Source organism: Nannospalax galili, unplaced genomic scaffold (genome assembly GCF_000622305.1).
Source record: "Nannospalax galili isolate Female #2095 unplaced genomic scaffold, S.galili_v1.0 scaffold1524, whole genome shotgun sequence".
NCBI classification, from domain to species: domain Eukaryota; kingdom Metazoa; phylum Chordata; class Mammalia; order Rodentia; family Spalacidae; genus Nannospalax; species Nannospalax galili.
In genome coordinates, this window is record NW_008352134.1 from 575278 (window position 1) to 594027 (window position 18750).

The following is an 18750-nucleotide window of genomic DNA, read 5'->3' on the forward strand; positions in this document are numbered from 1 at the left end:
TCTCTCTCTCTCTGTTGTCTGTATCTGTTCATGTGGTTGTGTGAACACGTATGTGATCATGCATTTCTGTGCATGCATGTGCACACAGAAGTTGACACCTGGCTGGCTTCCTCAAAAGACTCTGAACCATTGAGCTAACGTTGAAAGAGGACACGGATTTGAAATGTTACAAAGGAGAGGCTCTGCAGAAAAATAAGATGTTCCCTAATTGCACATTTTAAATATACTAAGGCAAACAGCTTGAATGTGAGTTGCAAATTTGGTAATAGATTAGATGTAATTAGACTTCTGCTCTCTGGTTCCAGTGATCTCTCTGCAAGTCAACAGATAATGCAGCTGTCCCAGGGAGCACGTTCTTTGAGGAAGTTTGCAAAGCCCTGGGAACCTGGCTAATTAATCGCTATTTATCATTTTAGACTTCTTCCACATTAAAACATACCAAGCACTGAAACTGAAATTCTTCCTAAGGACACACACACACACACACACACACACACACACACACACAAGGATGTTCACCTCAGTTTTATACATAACAGTAAAGGAACTAAAAAAAGCCCATTGTCCACTACACATAATTCTTCCACTAAAACTACAGTGACTCACTAGGACAAAATGTAACACAACCATTAAGATTATGTTGTGGGCTGAAGTTGGAGCTCACTGGTTGCAGACTTGCTCGGCATATACAAGGCCCCAAGTTCAACTCCCAGCACTGAAAAACAGAAAGTTCATCAAATGCTGACCAGTACGATTATTCCTAATTTCAGACAGTGCTGGTCTTCATCGCGTGTCCATTTGGTGATCTATTTTTGCATTTTCTAAAGTGACACCAGAAAGGCTTAATTTCTGCAGCCAATAAAACAATGAAAGTTATTAAAAGCAGGTAGGAAATACGCGATTATGATAATAAACATTCTCTTTGTTAATATAAAAGGCAGCTATAAGGTGGTATTTGCAGGATGGTACCATCTGACAGATGTGTGCAGACAAAAGTTTAAACGGAATCCAAGTTTCTCTTCCTGGGGCTGTGATATGACCAAGGCCACCTAAGGGAGAAAGGGTTTACTTGGCTCACAGTTCCAGGGTACAGAGCATCATATCATGGCAGGCTTACACTAAGGCCACAGTCAGGAGCAGAGAGAAGGATGATGCAGGCCAGAGCCCAGATGGCTTCCTGCTCTACTCAGCCCAGGACACCATGCCCAAGCTTCCACCCTCAGGGGGCGGGCCTTCCCACTCAGTCAATGTGATTAAATTAACATAATTAAGAAAATCCCTCACAGACATAACCCAGAGACCCTTCTCCCAAGCAGTTCTAGATTGTGTAAGTTGAGAATTAACACTAACCAGCACAAAGGCTATGTGGTAAAGTGGTAATAAGCAAGTATTGATTGTTTTTGTTTTATATATTCCAAGTTTCTGTACTGAGCAAGTTGGCTTCTTAAACTATTATTAATAACTGAGAGGTACAAGCTTTTCCTGATTAGACAGTCTCTCTTCAGACTTCCCTAAGGACTGGGTGTCCATATTGACTGCTTTGATTAAAAATGCAATGACCCCAGGGGCTCATGTATTTGAACGCTGGGTCCCCAGCTGCAGGCGATCTTTGGAAAGGTCATGGAACTTTTAAGAGGCGGGGCCTGGATGGCAGAAGTAAGTCACTGGAGGAAAGTTTACGAGTTATGACCTGGCCACGTCCCAGCTTGAGTCCTTCTGCTTCCATGTGCCTTCCTCATGTGATCAGCCACAGGCTCCCTCACCAAGTCCAGGACCACAGACACCAGGGCACCCAGCACAGCCACCAGGGCACCCAGGAGGTCTGCAATATGCCATGTTGGGTATTTGTTCCAGTGATAAAGTAAGTCACTAATACATTGGCCATTCCTTTTGGGTCTTCAGGTTTCAAAGTACCAACCTATCATTTGGGGCCAAACAGTCCTTTTTATGACCCACCGAGGGACCTAAATTAGGGTCTGTGTAGTGACCACTGGGTGATTCCTCTACCTGGTAACATATGTGTACATGTGTACATAAAAAATATGCATATGTGCATCACATATAAACAATTAAAATGCTATCATGGCTTTCTTGATTTTTCCTAATGAATTTCTAGGTTGTCAACAATTTAGTAGAAAGCAGCTCTGAAGTCTACTAGTGTTTCTCTGCTCAAGGCCACATCAGATAGTGACATACGAGGATGTATGAAGTATAGGCAAAAACAAGCTGACAGAATAACCAAGTTTGTCAAGCACTGCATTACACATATGGATTTTTCTTTGAGACAGGGTCTCTATTGCCCACACTGACCTGGAACTTGCTACAAGACCAAGGATGACCTTGAACTCCTGATCCTCTTTCATCCACCCCCCTGGTATTACAGGCATGCATGATAGGCAAGCACTTAACCAACTGAGCCACATCCTCAGTCTCCCAGCACAGAATTTTAAAGTGTTTAGTTCCAACATGGGTATGGCTAATCTTCTAGTACATGAACGATTTCCAAAACAGTCCTGAAAGTCTCTGTCCTGGTTCACGTGGCATTACCCTACGGAAATTCACAGCCAGAGCTTGGAATGTGTGACACCCTACCTTGAAGGATGCATACGTGACGCTGTCCTGAGGAGAAGCAGTAACACACAGTCACTTGTGTTCTAGTCACAATGTGGCTCTTCCCTCACACGCCCTTCCCTGGGCTCACACACCTCTGTCAACCAGAACACCTCTTTCCCTAGTTACCTTCTTATTGCTATGATTAAAACAATGAGCAAAAACAACTAGGGGAGGAAAGGGTTTATGGTTAATCACTGAGGGGAGCCAGGGCAGGAACTCAGGGCAGGAGCTGGAGCACAGACCATGGAAGAATGCTGCTCACTGGTTTGCTCCCCTGGCCATGCTCACCTGCTTCCTCATACAACAGAGGACCACCTACCCAGGGTGGCACCATGTACCGTCACTCAATTATCAAAAGAAATGTCCCAGAGACATGGCCACAATCCAGTCCAATTCCTCAACTGAGGTTTCCTCTACCTAGGAGGGTAAAGTCAACAACTGAAGCTATCTAGCACAACTGACTCCTTGAAACAACTACTTCACATACGAGTATATCACTATTAAACCACAATCTTTCCATTTCTTAATCTCAAGATATCATATTAATAGTAACATTACAACATAAAGCAGTGTAACTTTAAAATTCTTGCTGTCCTTAAAAATTCAAACACTTCAAATGTTCAAAGTCTCCTTAAAAAAAATATCTCAACTTTGGGCTCTTGTAAAATCCAAAACAAGTTAAATACTGTCTTATTTCAAAAGAGAAGAATCAGGCACACTTAAGCACAACCAAAGTCCAAATAGCTCAAGGCTGGACACCTGGAATTCACTCACGATTTTCTGGGCTCCAAGAGGCTGGGACAGCCCACGTTTCTGACTCTGCCATTCACAGCACAGCACACACAGCTGGTCCTGTAGGCTCAGGGCGGCTCACTCCACAGCTGCTGCTGCCCTTGGTGGTCATCCCATGGTCTGGCATCTCCAGTATGCTGGGGTCTCTACTGAAACTGAGGCTGTACCTTCACCACAGGCCTCTCCTGGCCTCTTAAGAGTACCAAACCTCAGCTACTCCAGAACCCTTCATGCCTTCAACAACGGTACCATGTAGGAGACTCTTACACATTGCCATGTCCTGCTTCCACCTTGAGGTAGCGCCTCGGCCCCCCTCTGGATCACAGCTTCTGTGATGAGCATGAGGAACTACTTCCCAGAAGATTTCACCTCAATGATGCTGATCTCTTGTTACTCACAGCTGATTTTCAGCCCCAGCTAAACCGGATCAATTTTCTCCATAAAGTACAAAAGGTTTTGCTTCCCAAAATTCTTAATTTAACACAAACAGCCCTGTTAGAGTCTGATTCCTCCTGAAGCTTCACAAGCCAGGCCTCCATCATCTATGTCTCTTTCAGCATTATCTTCCAAGTTCTATAGAACAGCTCGCTGAGCTCTAAGCACTTTTCCAGCCCAAAGCTCCAAAGGCTTCCACAATCCTCCCAGACACACAGACAGGTTCATCGCAGCAAAATCCCATTCTCTGGCACCAAGTTCTGTTCTGGTTAGCTTAACATTGCTGTGCTAAAAACATTGACCAAAACCAACTTGAGAAGGGAAGGTTTACTTCACCTTAGAGCTCATAGTTCATCACTGAGGGAGCCAGGGCAAGAGCTCAGGGCAGGAACCTAGAACACAGGCCATGAAGGAACACTGCTTACTGGCTTAGCTCCCCTGGCCATGCTCAGCCTGCTTTCTTACACAACACAAGACCACCTGCCCAGGGGTGGCACCACCCACAGTGGGCTGGGCCCGCCCACATCACTCAACAATCAAGAAGATGCCCCACAGATGTGGCCACAGGCCGGTCCAATGAAGAAAATTCCTTAACTGAGGTTCCCTCTACGCAGGTGTGTCAAGTTCACAACTGAAGCTGTCCAGAACACTTCTCCATCATCTCTGCCTATGAGAGGCCCACCATGCCTCAAGGTTAATCACCTGAATCTTGAGTGGGGGTTCTCGACACAGATACCACACTCAATGGGGGAATTTGAGGGAACTCTCATCAAATTATAGGCAAGGTTTAGGAAACTCAGAAGAGATGTAGTACTCCAAAACTGAAAACCACAGGAGGCTCCTGGGGCAGACCCAGGGTCTGTGGGGTTTTATGTTTTATTGTCTTGTTAACTTTTTAAATTTTCATCTTTAAGGAAAATAACCCAGTATGACAAATAAAAAAGTTGATGCAAATGTGGGCTGGAGAGATGATTCAGCAGTTTGTTGAGGACCCAAATTTGGTTCCCAGCATCCACTTTGAGTGACTCACAACTGCTGGTAACTCCTGTTCCAGGGCATCCATGGACATTGCACTTATATACACAAACCCACACATACACGCATACATCCAAATAATTTAAATTAAAATAAATATTTTAAAAATATATAAATGCAAATGGTTTCAAATGAGAAAATAAACTACAATAACTTACTTATAAGCTTAAATAAAACTACCCATAAAACAAAACCTAGAAAAACAAAAGACACATTAACTTCCTGGACGACTATAATTCCCTCCCAATTTTTGGCTACATGGTATTTGATTTCTTGTTGAAATCATAATGTATTTCCTTCATGAACTGTTAATAGTGATGTCATGTGTATATTTTATGATTTAATTCAAAATTGGGGAAACGTCTAAGTTTCTATTCCAAACCTCACGTTAGGTATTATTGGATGTATCTTGCAAACTGTCCCAATGTTTCTTTTGTCTCCTGTATGATTTGGAAGAACTGTCTGTAGGGAGCTCCTGACCCTGGGTATAAACACAACTAACCCAGTAACCAGTATAGCAGGCACTGTAGTGTATGCCACACATCTGGCTCCAGCTGTGGATTTCTGTGGCAATGCCAGGCAAGAGCAGCAGGAGCATGTCTGGAAGCCATCCCCACTCCAGATACTTTCAGAGGAGTGACCAGAAACCATGTAAAAATTATCTCATTAAATCTCAACTAAGTGCATAACCAACGGAGTGCTCTCCGGAATCAGATCCCCCAGTTCCCGAGAGTATTCCACACATCTGCTGCGAAGAAAACAGAACAAGGAGAAGCCGGAGTAGAGCGCAGCTCACTGACTCTACCCGAGTTGCAGTGAAAGTGCTGACTTTCTGCAGCTGCACTAAACAACCTTCAGACGACACCCATTTATGAGCTCAATCGGTCAAGCCCAGCACTGCGTGGCTTTGGTCTCTGCCCAGGCTGTCACGGAGCTGAAATTATGGTGTCAGACAGAATCCTCACTGGGAACTCTGGAGCACTCGGCTTTACGGCCCTTCAGGCTGGTGGCAGAGTTTCCTGCCTTGCAGCTATGGAAGAGAGCCCTCACTGCTTTGATGGTTGTCAGCTGGAGTCCCTGTCATCCCTGCGAAGCGATGCACAGGCCTTTCCATGTGACCCCTTCAAGCCAGTCAGGAAACCAAGTCCACTCATTGTTCCAATCTCTTTGACCTTTTCTGCCACCAGCTAGAGGACCCTCCATTTCTAGGGGTGGTGTCTTTAGTTACAGGCATGCAGACCACCTCTCCATACTACAATCGGCTGGGCCATGTAGCACAGCACCATCATATTTCATCATATTTACAGGTTTTTGGAATTAGGACACAGAATAGGGATATATTTTATTTTTAATATTTTTATTATCTCTGATAATTTCATACAATGTATTTTTATCATATTCACCCGCAAGCCCTCCCCCAAGCCCCCCTATATGCATCCCCACCTCCCTACACTCCCAACATAATGTATTTTTTTTTTAACCCATAGACTCCAATTTGTGTTGACCATATATACTGCTGGGGCAGGGGGTAGCCCACATCTGAATGTGGTTGATCTACCAGGAGCCACACCCTTAAAGAAAGCTGACTCTCCTCTACCCAGAAATCATCAACTGTCCACATCTCCTCCGTTAGGGGTGGGGGCTCATGAAGCTCTTCCCACCCAATGCTGGAATGCTGACTGGTTCGATCTTGTGCAGGTCTGGCGCAGGCAACCACAGCTGCTGTGACTCATGAGTGCAGGGATCGTCATGTCCAGACGACCCAGTTTCTTACAGTCTTTGGTCCCTTTTCTGTGGTGGTTTGGGAATTGTTTTTAAACACTACTTTAACATCTTATTTTATATGAATTATACCAACACACCTCCAGGGCTCCTCCCTGGGTCATAAAGGGGAGAAGAAAGTTCAATGCCAAATCTGCTTCCGAGCTTCCATCGCTCTACCCACCCAGGTGTACTGGGAAGCAGGCGCTCTGTGCAGCTGAGCTTTCACTGAGGGACGCAGACAACCTGCAGAGACCTGGCAAAGATCTTCATCCCCCAGCACTCTCCTAGATCTCTGTTGATGCCTTTCAAATGTCAAACCCACTAGAAGTCAGGAAAACAAAGGAATCGTGCAGCCCAGGTATATCAGTCTCTCCAGACAAAAAGCAGGGTGGAAAGTTAGGAAACACCAATACACGCCATTCCGGCCGCTGACCCTCCCAGCTCTCCTTCCTTCGGTGCTCACTGGTGGAACGGCAGGTGGCACGGACCCACAGGATGTGTTCTAGTACCTGGAAAATTCTTATGGTGGTTTGGATGTGAGCTGTGCCCCACAGGCTCAGGCATTTCAGCATTTGGTCTACAGCTGGTGGTGCTATTTGGGGAAGTTATGGGGCTCTCAGGAAGTGGGGCTTTGCTGAAGGAAGTGTATCACTAGACATACCCACGAGGTGGGATACGGTTCATCCTCCGCCCACTTCCGGTTCACTCGCTTCATGTTTGTGGATGAAGACCTGCTCTCTCAGCTGCCAGCTCTCTTCGCCTCTGGCCATGGCATCCTCTCCATTCCAGACTCTCCCTCTGGAACTCTAAGCAAAAAGAAACTTCCTGGTCATGGCATTTCATCACAGCCACAGAAAAGTAACTAACACAACTGTGCAGGTACATAGTGACATCTTCATCTCCCAACTCCAAGCTGCGAGTGGGAAGGAGACCTAACTTTTACTTTCCTTCCAAGATCCATAACCCAAAGGGCAGTACTCAGCTGAGCTCCCTGAGACCATGGTCTAACTGAGCTAATCACCGACTTGTGGATTGCTGGCTTGATTGTGACACATAATTACAGATACCATTTGTCATCCAAGCTGGGACACTTCTAAAAGTAGAAAGGAACGTTATTTATAACAACACTGGGTCAACAACATTAACTGGTACAATTTTAGACAAAGTAGGGTCTATGATTATAGGACATAGACGTTGGTTGAATATATAAAATAGTAAACGAGGGGCTGGTGAGATGGTACTATCAGTAAAGGGTTTGCCATGCAAGGACTAGAGTTTGATCTCCAGCATCCACGTAAAAAATGGGGCATAATAGCACACACTTGTAATACAGCCACGGGGGAGGTGGAGATGCATGGGCCTCTGGAGTTCACTGGTCAGTCAGTCCAGGCAAATGGGAGACCCCAAGTCCCAGTACGCAACTCTTGTCTCAAAAATTGAGGTGGATAGCTCCCGATGAATGACACCTAGTCTCCATATACACATACACATACCTGTAAGCATGTGTACACACACACGCGCACGCACACACACACACACAAACACAAAATAAGAATAGCAAATACGAGGACAGAGGGAATGTTTCCATGGACTTTTCCAAACCCTCCTTTGTGCCCCTGCACTAGGTCCTCTCTTCATGCTCCATCCTGTTTCCTCTGTGCTCTATTGATCTCTGTTTCTCACCTTCCTTGGTAGATCTAGACAAGAATTTCTTTTACCTTTTTATTTGATTTATTAATTCTACTTTCTTAGTGTATTGCCTGCATGTCTGTAAATGCACTGCGTGCGTGCAATGCCCACAAAGGTCAAAAGAGGATGTCAGATCACCTGGAACTGGAGTTATGGGCAGTTGTTAGCTGCCATGTGGGTGCTGGGTTTCCAACCCAGGTTCTCTAAAAAAGCAGCCAGTGCTCTTAACCACTGAGCCATCTCTCCAGCCCCTAGACAAGAATTTCTTAACTCCCCAAGTATTTTCAAGTTCAGCAGGCCCACACAGTCTCCCACTTGGTCACATTCTCCCCCCTTTCCTGTTGGTGAAAATACCACTGTCATTTCTCAGACCTCAAAGCAAGTGGTGGTAATAACATTGGACACAAAGGCTCTCCCTCATCTCAGTGACTTCCATTCACACAACCTTTGGCCTCTGTGCTGCCTCCGTCGCTCCTCCCCTACATCGTCCATCCCTGTCTAGGACTCTAGCTGTTCTCTGCTCTTCTTCTGCTAAACCCTCCCAGCTGGTCTCTCACGTCTAGCCCTGGGCTTTCTTTTAGTCTAACTGTGACTCTGGCACTAGACTTAACAGGTGCAATGCAGGTGGAATTTTATATCTGACATTTTTGATGAATACCATGGTGGTTAATTTTGTCAACTTGATGGATTTAGAGTCACTGGGGAAACAAACCTTTGTGCATGTCTCCAGGAAGTTTCTAGGTTATATTAACAGAGGTGAGAAGACTCACCCTAAATATGGGAGGCACCGTTCTGTGGACTGGGCTCAGACTGAATTGCAAGGAGAAATTGAGCCGAGCACGGGGGTCACCTCTGCTTTATGATTACAGGCGCAATCTGACCAGCTAGCATCCGGCCTTCCTCGTCGGGATGTGCTGCGCCCTCAAACTGTGAGCCGGAGCCAGGCCCTTCTCCTCTAAGTTACTTTCAGTGGGTATTTTGTCACAGTAATGACGAAAGTAAGTCATACAAATACAAGACCTACAAAATAATCAAGCTTCCTTAGCTTGGGATTAAAAATGGTGTAATCTGGCTGGAGGGATCGCTGGGTGGTTAACAGCACAGACTGCTCTTGTAGAGGACCTGGGTTTGGTTCCCAGCACCCACATGGCAGCTAACAAATGTCTGTAACTCCAGTTCCAGGAGATCCAATGCCCTTTTCTGACCTCTGTGGACATTGCATGACATGGGCACACTTACATACATGTGGGCAATACACTCATACGCATAAAAATAATAAATATTTTTTAAATTGTATAATCAGGCTCAGTCCCACCTTGCCATTGTGACCCAACTCACTCTCTTCCAGATATCTGTGTCAGCGCAACGGCCTCTACTCCTGACCTCCTTCTCAGTGATGGGCTGATATTAATTTGTAATGTTTGCCGATTTCTGTGGTGTAAACTGGCTCATTTCAAACTACCAGTTGGATGTCCCTGAGTGCGAGTTGGGAAGAGGGGTGTACACAGGCTAGTCCGTATTTCAGCACTCTTTCTGTTTGATTTCAGAAACCCCAGTCACCTTTCAAGGACCAGATTCATCTCCATCTTTATAAACTATGATGATCCTACCCTTCCAACCCAGTAGCAGCCCACTTGGGATTACTGCCTTCCCCTTTGCTTTCTCAGTGGGCCTGTGATAGTACATGGTATTGGATCTGTGATAGGACATGATGTATTCTGCCTCGAAACCTGGAAACAAGGTAAAGCCCCTCAAAAACACACAAGAATCTTCTTCATAATGCGTTGGACGTTGGGGTTCTCTAGTCGATATTCTCCACATGCCCAAACTCTGCTTAGGATTCAGGGTGAGTTCATCATTTGCTCTGCTTTGCTCTGATTACTTGGAGGAAAATCTATAAACACAACACACACACTTGTCTCCTTCTTCCTTCCTCTTGTGAACCAAGAGTCAAGGGAGCCACGAGTGGCCAAGAAGCCAGAGGAATGTGACTTTCAAAATATTTCAATCTTGCTGAGCCAGTGACTCACATCAGCATCACAGGAACAGAAAAAAAAATTACCTCAAAATCAGCCCACAGGAATTGTTTCTTCTGAAGTTGTGTAGAACAGCTTATCTCTCCTACATTGTTACTTTATCCCAAGAGCTGCTGTCTGATGTTTAAGAGACCTGAGTGAAGTCTCTGACTCGATCTACCACATTCTAGCCGTGTGATGCCAAGTGTTTACTCTGCCTCAACTTCCTGAGTAAAACTGAAGCAGCCACACACCCAACATCACCGTTCCTGCACTAATGACAAGGGCCTGCTTGTGGAGCGTACGCCAAGCTAACTGGATCCCACTACTCATGGCTGTTGTGGCCATTCTGAGAGTGTGCCTTACAATCCAGAACCAATAACCAAGGATGCCAATGAGACAAGGGTCCCTGTTAGTTACTTTTCTGTTGCTGTGATAAAACACCATGACCAAGGCAACTTATGGAAGGAAGAGTTTATATGACTTACGGTTCCAGAGGGAAAGTCCATAACGGCCAGAGAGTCATGGCAGGAGGCAGCCGGAACCAAAAGCTGAGAACTCACATCTTCATGCAGAAAGGAGAGAGAGGGGAGAGAGAGAGAGAGAGAGAGAGAGAGAGAGAGAGAGAGAGACAACAACTAGAAGAGGGGCAAGGTTGTGAACTCTTCACCAAAATCAACCCCATTACCAGCTTCTGTATCCGTTATTTTCTGTTGCTGTGCTAAAACACCAGGACCGAGGCAGCTTACAGAAGGAAGAGCCTGTTTGGCTTATGAAGGATCAGAGTCCATCATGGCTGGGAGGCACGGCAGCAAGTGGCAGGAATGACAGCACGAACCAAACTAAGAGCTCGCATCTTTAACAAACAGGAAGCGGAGAAAAAGCGGATGTGTGGCAAACATGGTTATCAGCTCTCAAAGTGCCCCATGTGCTTCCCCCAGCCATGCCTCCCCTCCTGAACCTCCACAAGCAGGGCCACCAACCGGGGCCAAGAGTTCAAGTCTGTGAGCCTGTGGGGCTTGTTTCTCACTCAAACCACCATACTTCCCATTTCCTGTCGATGCCCGTGTTTCCACCCCTCCCCTTGTAGCACAGCACAGCCACAACTCAGCTCCCTGTGTTAGTTTTGCGGCCATCCTACCTGAACGTAGGGGTCCGACCTCCATGGCTAATGTCCACGTGGTGCCTGCAGCTTGTCTTGAGCATTCCCTTCCGTCTTCTCGGTGGTCCAGATATCTCAGCTGCATACAGGACTTGCCCCAGTAGAAAACTCCTTTCTCCGTTCATTTGAAGAAATATTAACCATCTTCAAATACATCCTCAAAAACACAATGGAGAGGCTGAGACAGTTCAGTGGGTAAAGTGCTTGCTGAGCTAGAGTTTGGATTCCCCAGAACAAATATAAATGTCAGGCAGGTGTGGGGACATGCCTGTGCTCCCAGCGCTTGGGAGGCACGGATAGTGGATTCTCAGGGCAAGCTGTCTAGGTCGATACCTGAATTGACAAATTCCAGGATCAAGAGACTCTACCACGATGCATAAGGCTAAGAGGAGCCAAGCAGGACATCAGACATCAAGCTCTGGCCTCCCACAACTATGTATACACTTGGGCATTCACACAGCACACGCGTGCAGAAAATAGAAGCATCGAAACAACTCAGTGGAAATACTGGACCTAATCTTTCTGCCCCTGCCCACTCCCTCAGTGAGATTTTTACAAGATGCTCATCTTAACCCCATCAAGAGAGGCTCGTCAGATAGGAAATCTTTTATTGGATCAAATAATGGTTCGAGTGCAGATAAGTCCGAGGTCTGTTCTTTGACACTGATGCACTTTTTCCTCCTGTGTGCCTCTCCAGGATAAACGGCTTAGAGACTCTCCTGCTATGGTGACTAGATGAAGGGCAGTCTCCTGATTCTCCTGATGAAGGTGTATTGTCATGAGCCAAGGTGCCTTCAATACACCACCAACCCTGCTATCGAACTGTGGTCAAAAATAAATAACTCCAAGTCACAGCTGCTTTGAAGCTGGCAAAGGTTGAGCTGGTGGGTGACTCTGTCACATTTTACAAGTGGCTTCTTTCTGACAGTTTACCAGGACGTCATCACAAGATCTGAAAGTGGGTGTTGTTAAAGCATGCTAATGAGGTATGTGTAAATGACTAGGTAGGTTGATGGAAAATGTCTTCTGAGAGACTCTCAGGCCAGCAATTCCCAGTACTGACCACATGGTAGACTCACCCAGAAAGATGTTAGAAACATCCGTTTTCTACACCGTATCCAAGAAAAACATATTAACTGGACCCTCATCTGAGTATCCAGCCACTCTTCCCAGCCACCTAGTCCAGCCTTGGAAGACAAAAGAAAAATGAGGAAGAACACAATAGAGGGATGTTTTTGGAAGCCCTTGTCAAGCAACTCCAATGGACTCTCATATGAACATTTGAAAATTGCCCTGTTCTGACTTTTTTCTAGTTCCCTGTCTAGAACTTCTAATGCTAATTACTCTTGTCTTTACTCCTCCTTCACATCTCCCATTCATGATTCAAAGACTTTCTTTTCCCCTTAGAGACAAGAGTTATGCAATTTGAGAGTCTTTTAGATAGACCCACTGAAGGGGCACTCCAATTGACTCACCCTGCACCCCTGTTCATCATGGAAGAAGCCAGAGCAGTCAGCGTCCCTATTCCCCAATTTGGGTAACCCCTTCAGAGGATGGTGAGATAGGAATAGGAGGTAGGAATTGGCTAGGCAGTTAGGCTAGCCAGTTTCTTGGCTAAAAGTCAAAATGTTCTTGGGCCTGTTAGCAACATACTCTGTTCCAAAGGCCAAAAATGTCAAAAGTATTTGGGAGCTTGTATCTAATCCTTAAAAGATTTTAGGGTTACCTCTTCAAAGGAGGGAATGTTGGAGGGGAGGGAGTGGGCATGGATTTGATCAAAACCCCTTATATGCATGTATGAAATTCTCAATAAAGTTTTTTTTTAATTAAAAATAAGCCAGGCGTGGTGGCGCACGCCTTTAATCCCAGCACTCAGGAGGCAGAGGCAGGGGGATCTCTGTGAGTTCAGGGCCACCCTGGTCTACATAGTGAGTTCCAGGACAGCTGGAGCTACAGAGAGACCCTGTCTCAAAAAGACCAAAAAAAAAAAAATTAAAAATAAAAGAATCTCAAGACATGAGACCCAGGGTTCATCTCTTCCTAAAACAACCCACATGAGTCCAGTGAGCAACTGAGGCCGAGAACTACTGTTCCAGAGCAAGATGACCACAGCCTTAGTCTATGGAAGTTGTCCCAAGACGTCCGTCCCACAGTTTGTAACAAGGGCATTCTTGATTCTTTTGTATGTGTGTATGTATGTGGGTATATGCACCACTTACATGAAGTACCCACAGAGGCAGGGAGAGAGTGTTAGACCCACTGGAATTAGCCTTACAGGTGATTGTGAGCCACTCAGTGTGGGTGCTGGGAACCGAACTCGGGTCCTCTACAAGACCAGCAAGCACTCCTGACCACTGAGCCATCACTCCAGCCCCTCTTTTATTCTTTCATCAAGTAAAATTATGAATGAGAGGAGACAGGTGCTTGTGTTGATTCTGTGCTCTGGAATGTAGATCAAACGGACTGGCCATCTTGAGAACAGAACACCACAGGAGCAGTGAGCCCAGGGGGCTTGTCTCCTGAGCTGAGTCAAGACAGCGCTCTCCATCTCTCTCTTGCCTCTCCCTTGACCAATTACTCCTCAGGGAATCCGGTGGCTACATTAGTAGCAACTCCATGGATAGATCTAGTGCAGTTATTTGGAGGTGGGCATGCTAAGCACTACTTGGGTAAGTTGCTTCCTGAAAACAGGTCTCAAGGGGAGCGAACCAAGAAGCAGGAAGCCCAGTGAAACCCAGCCTTCTCACAATTCGGAGGCAGAGCCACTTGGCTGAGACCTCCCTGAATCCGCTCCTGGAAGCCATCGGGGCACCAAGCAGGAAGGATGAGAAGAGAGGGAAAAAATACAACCAGTAATGAAGTTAAGCCACGGCAGAAGACTCAGTACACGCCTGTCACACGAGACTCAGAGGCTGCACCTCGCTCCTCAGAGACTGATCAGAAAGTAGGTACTGAGCCAGGATTAGTACTCTGATCTATTCTATTATTATTATCATATTTATTTTATGTGTATGAGTGTATTGCCTGCATGTGTTAAATGCAGCTGTCATGTAATGCCTGTGGAGGTCAGAAGACGGTGTTGGATTCCCCTGGAACTAGAGTTAAGGACAGTAGTTAGCCACCATGTGGGTGCTGGGAACCCAGGTTCTCTTCGAGAGCAGTGGGTGCTCTTAACTGCTGTGTCATCTCTATAGCTCCTACGTAATCTTTTAAAGACTCTCTCCCCTGGGCATTTTCTCCCCATGCTTCTCCTGACACTGAATTTCTAGCTTGTCACTGGTCTGTCTTTGTTGTATGATTATTTTAAAGAAAAAAAAAAGCAAAGCAACTCATATTTGTCAAAAATGTGCAGAATTTTCTCTTTGCTGTGACACGTCATTTCATTTCCAGTCATCTTGTTTTATTTATCCATGTGGTTTATCTATTTGTTTTCAATATTTATTTATGCTTTTTACCATAATTGAGTTTCGTTGGGATATTTTCATGCATAAACATCTCTGTAATTTGCTTTCATACCCTCCCTCCACCACCCTCCCCCGCCCCCACTAGATTCCTTCCTCCACCAAATAGTCTCCCCTTTCAGGTCACATGCATCCCATTGCCCTCTCTTCTGTGTCTTGTCTTTAGACTTCCTCCTCTTCCCTCATAGTTTTCTGTCTATTTTCATGGTTTACACACACACACACACACACACACACACACACACACACACACACGTTTCAATCTAGCTTGTGCGTATGAGAGAAATTAGAAGGTAATGAGAAGTTACCCTTTCAGTCTAGTGGATTTTGCTGATTTCCAGTTCAGCTCATTTTCCTTCAAACGCCATGACTTCAATCTTCTTTAAATCCTAGTAAAATTCCCTGCACGTTTTTACTGTGCTTTCCTTCTCCACTCGTCTGTTGATGACCATCTAGGCCGCTCCCACACCTTGGTTACTGTCAGTAGTACAGCACCTTCCAAAGCATCGCTGCTTCTGTCTAAAGAGGAGAAACCCCAGCACTGGAGCAGTTCAACCACGTTCCAAAGATCACATAGTCACGTGAAATCAAAGATCACGTAGTCACGTGAAATCAAAGATCACATAGTCACGTGAAATCAGTTATAATCTGGAACACCAAAGCCCACGTTTTTGTTTTGTTTTTTTTTTTTTTTTTTTTTGTTTTTGTTTTTTTCCTAGCTAATACTTCACTGCCTTACAACGTATAGCACTAAATTAAAGAACACTAATCGGAACCACTAACTTGTGAGTGTCTGGGAAGAAACTCCGAATCACGTATGAGGAAGCTGAGGGACAGGCAGAGGCAGGAAGCAGCTCCCACATTCCTGCAGCTCGTCCAAGTGGGCTGGTCCTTTCCAAAGCTCTTCAAGCAGGAGATGGCACACTGAACAATGTGAGGCTCAGACTCAGATGTGTTTGGCTTGAGGTCCATTTCCACGATTTTTTAAAACTATTATTGAGAAGTTGCCGTCTGATGGTTCCGGTTTAACCGCTGAACATTGTAAACAAAACTGAAAGCCCTGATTTAATGAAGGTGACACCACACACGACACCACACACGACACCACATGATAGAAATAGATGGTAGACGATAGCTATATGATAGGTAGGTAGACAGAAAAAAAGATAGAAATATCAATAGCTAATATGTATAGATAGGTGATATATAGATATAGATCAACAGATGATGGAACAGATGATAGATAAATGATATAAAGACAGATATAAATCAATTGATAAAAGATAAATGATAGATAAATGTTATATAAATGATAGATGAAAGATCAATAGCTAATATACATGGATAGATGATATATAGAGATAGATCAATAGATAATGGAATACATAGATGATAAATGATATAAAGACTGAGTAGAGATATAAATCGATAGTAGATAAATGACAAATATTCTAGAGATGATAGATGAGAGAAAGATCAATAGTTAACAGATGATAGATATTTAAATGTTACATAAATATAGATAGATGATAGGGAGATGCCCCATAGATGCTACTATGTAGATAAACAGATATGAGAGATGATATATAGAGATGGATCAATATATAATAGAAGAGATAGATAATAAATATACATAGATGACAGATAGATAAGAGATAGTGGGTAGATAATAAAAAGATGATAGATATTACACATATGAAAGGAGTAGATGATAGACCAATAGATAGATACATACATCTATACATGTATAGATGATACACAGGTGTTGATAGAAGACAGATAACTATAAATGGTGTACAGATAATAGATCAATAGATGATAGACTAGATAGATGATACATAGATAATGGGTAGATGATATATAGATGAATAACAGACTGATGATAGGTAGATTGGTGGTAGATACATAGATAGATGATAGATAAGATATAGATAATAAATGATAGATATAATCAATTTCAGTAATTTCATGGAATGATAGATATGGTAAAAAGTAAATAGGTATCACATGACACAGTGAAGGGGAAGGTGGATCCTGTGACAAGGAGGGGGTCTGTCAAGAGGAAACAAAGCCACATCCTGAATGATGGAGCAGCTGTCATGGCACACGGGGAACTGAAGAGGAGAAAACTTGGCAGAGGGAACAGCTTGTGCAAAGCCCTTCATGGAGCGTGCGGTGAACAAGAAGACCAGCCCCTCCCTGCGGATGGGTTCCTGACAGGGCCTCGTTTCTCTGGGCCTCTCTGTTCCCATTCCAGGAAAAGATGGTGACAGTTTCTTCACAGTCCTTGGCATATGATTAACACTTAGTGAATGTTATTTAAATAAATGACATCAATTCCATTCTTCGTTCATTTTAACTCTTGTTCAAGATCGTGTCTAAATGAGGCATCCTAGCAATTTTCCATTCTTAAGGTTATCTGTCTCCCCTACAAATTATAAAGAAAAGATCCAAAGCTGGGAGATGGCCAAGTCTGTAAAGCACTTGCCATGCAACATAACCTGTGGTTAAGAACAAACCCAGCACGGTGGTGCACACTTGTAGTTCTAGCAGTGGGGAAGCAGAGACAAGCAGACCCTGGGACTCTCTGGCCAGACAGCCTTGCCAAATGGGATCCAGGTCACCAAGGGACCCTATCTCAGAAAACATGGTGGATGGTGCCTGAGGAACAATACCCAAGACTGATCTCTGGCCTCCACATGCACCTGCGTGTACACACACACACTCACGCACACACACGCGCACGCACGCACACACACACACACACACACATACACACGTCATGTGTCCTCCAGGCCTCACTCAAAGCTGTTGTCCAGGTGCAAAGTCAGCCTCAGCCAGGGCATCAGGGTTTGTCTCTGCCATTCATCTGACCGTGTGGATTTGCTCCGGGTACTGTCTTAAGCTGCCTCTCTCCAGATGGAGGACGTTAATTTTGAATCAGCTGCCCCCACTTTTCTGTCAGAAACTGCCATCAGCAGAGTGGGGATGAAAGGACTGAGTGACTGATGGCTGTCCCTTCAGAGCCGCCAACGCCACTCTCAAAGCTGAGACTTAAAACTGGAAAGCTGGTGCTAAGCCACAGGGATGGGGGACCGAACCCTCTGGTCAGCACCACGCTGCAGGCTAACTGGAACCAGGAGCCCAGGCTGCATGCTCATGTTGGTAACAACAGGCTGTATATTTTGCTCATTTATTTAAATGCCTCAACATGGAACCCTGTCAGTAGAACCTTTTCCACCACATCTGTGTCAACTGATTACTTGTTAAGCACCCACTGTGTGCCAAGCATGCTGCAAGGTTCTGACGTCAGAGAACTGAAATGACAGGATAACGGCTTCCTCAGGCTGACATCTGACAGTAGAGACAAGAGAGATAACAATCAAATACTGGACCTTGATGTCACACAGGGTGAGCCTAGGAGACAGATTGAGAGGTATGGGGAGGGTGAGAGTGGTTTACCTGGATGGAAACCCAGAGGTCAGGAGGTAACCGGCTGCAGCGAAAGCGAGGGAGCTGGCTGGGCAGGGTTTGGGAGCACTGCAGACAGAGCAGGGCTAAGCCCGGGGCTCTGCAGCAAAGGAAGCTGGGCCACCAGTCCTTTCCTCCTCCTCTCCTATCTGGAGAGCATCTCTGCCAAGTGATGGTTTCCCACCCTGGACAATCATAATGGTTATCTTTGTCAACTTGGCACAGCCTAGAATCACATGGGAAGAGAGTCTCGATGAAGGATTGTCTACATTGGGTTGTCTTGTGTGCATGTCTGTGGAGAACTGTCTTAATT